Source organism: Mustela putorius, unplaced genomic scaffold, assembly GCF_011764305.1.
Source record: "Mustela putorius furo isolate JIRA1106 unplaced genomic scaffold, ASM1176430v1.1 tig00003974_pilon_pilon_pilon, whole genome shotgun sequence".
NCBI lineage: Eukaryota > Metazoa > Chordata > Mammalia > Carnivora > Mustelidae > Mustela > Mustela putorius.
Window position 1 is genome coordinate 6344202 of NW_025422117.1, and position 2381 is coordinate 6346582.

Sequence of the window (2381 nt, forward strand, 5' to 3'; positions counted from 1 at the left end):
TATCAGGGTTGAGAAAAAAAGGACCCAATTTATAGCATTCCCCTGGCACAATTTTCTGATCCTTAAGAAACATAAAATATTTTGTTCACTTAACATCATGAGCACTGATTAATATACAGAATTGTTGAATCACCATATTCTATGCCTGAAACTAATATAACACTGTATGTTAAATCTACTTCAATTAAAAAAAAAAAAAACACACACACATAACGGGGGCTCCTGAAAGGCTCGGTCAGTGGATCAGCCTACTCTTGATTTCAGCTCAGGTTAGGATATCAGGGTCCTGGGATCAAGCCCTGAGTCTTCTTGAGGATTCTGTCTCTTCCTCTCTTTCTGCCCCTCCCCCAACTCACTCTCTTCTTCTCTCTCTCAAAAAAATAAACCTTAAAAAAAAAAAACTAATGAAATTCAAAATACTTAAGTATTTTGTTCCAAATTACGAAAACTAAGAAACCAAATAAACTTTGTGTAATTCTAGAGACTGTTTCAACTGGTGGGACTTTGTGTGGTGTTACTGGGAAGAGACCAGGCATTTGCATTTCTGTGGGAGCACTAACTTCCAACTTCTGGATTTTGAGCCCCTACTATCAGTATTTCTTTAGCTCTCTCTTCCTTTAGATAGGGCAGATTTCTGAAGCAAGGAATTTTTTTTTTTAATTTTTAAAAATTTTTTTATAAACATATACTTTTATCCCCAGGGGTACAGGTCTGTGAATCACCAGGTTTGCACACTCCACAACACTCACCATAGCACATACCCTCCCCAATGTCCATAACCCCACCCCCCTTCTCCCAACCCCCCTATCCCCGGCAACCCTCAGTTTGTTTTGTGAGATTAAGAGTCACTTATGGTTTGTCTCCCTCCCTCCCAAAACCCATCTTGTTTCATTTATTCTTCTCCTACGCCTTTAACCCCCCATGTTGTATCTCCACTTCCTCATATCAGGGAGATCATATGATAGTTGTCTTTCTCCGATTGACTTATTTTGCTAAGCATGATACCCTCTAGTTCCATCCGTGTCATCACAAATGGCAAGATTTCATTTCTTTTGATGGCTGCATAGTATTCCATTGTGTATATATACCACATCTTCTTTATCCATTCATCTGTTGATGGACATCAACAAATGGTTCTTTCCATAGTTTGGCTATTGTAGACATTGCTGCTATAAACATTCGGGTGCACGTGCCCCTTTGAATCACTACATTTGTATCTTTAGAGTAAGTACCCAGTAGTGTAATTACTAGGTCATAAAGTAGTTCTATTTTCAACATTTTGAGGAACTTCCATGAAGCAAGGAATTTTCTAATCTCATACTTGGGGTATGCAAATTTGACTACCATGAATAAGGAATAAAGTATTGGAAGGGATTTGGAAGTTTTATCCTTCAGTAAATCTACTGAATCTAAATTTTCATTAATCTCTGTTAACCTCAGCTGCATCTGGTAACTCCTTGAGTTAGAAGAACTACTGGAACTTGGAAAAGGAAGTGCAGTTCTACATGCTGAATTCTCTCTAATTCCCTGTAGCTCTGCCTTCAGCCAGGGTTTTGATAATAGAACAAGGTTACATTTTTCTTATAAAAAATTTCACTAAGTGCTCTTGTTTTCAGTGATAAAAGAGACCCCAGATTTAGAGAGATTTGATTACTTCATTTTTTAGATTCTTCTAGGATTTTTCAATAGCGGTGGCTCTAATATATTTTCCACTCTTTTGCAGGCATTTGAATTTCAGCTTTCTTTTTTCCTATCCATTCAGGTGCCACAATTTATTTATCCACTCCCTGCCTAACAAATCCTTTGACACCTTTTCTTTGCCTTCTCTTTCTCACTCTTTTTATGGGTTTATGTCTTTTTCATTACTTTACTGTCACTTTAGGTGGCTTTGAAAATGAGGGAAAATAATTACTTAACCAATCACAGCTCACCAAATAAAATAGATTCTCAAAGTTTCACAGTTTTAGGGACAGACTTGTCTTGAATATTAACCAAAATGTCCCCATCTTCCCAGCACAGAGAACCAGAACGTTTATGGTATTGAAGAATCATATGTTGCATTCAAAGGACACTAAGCAACCAAACACAACTGCAAATTAGGGAATCTTCACCTAGGAAAACAAAGTATTCATAATTAAGTGTGGCAGAAAAATCTGCACAACACACTGCTTTCTTTCTTAATGTATTATTTTCTCAGAGGTCTTTCAAAGTAAGGCATAGTTTAAAAAGTACTGTCTTTGCAAAATTCTAATATTGTGAATTTTCAGAAAGCTGATACATTTAGGTAAAAGTGAAACTGAGTATTATTTTAAATTTTCACAATAAATCATGTTTTTGGACTTTTTAGTTCCCCAATTAGCATGGTTTACTATGATGGAACA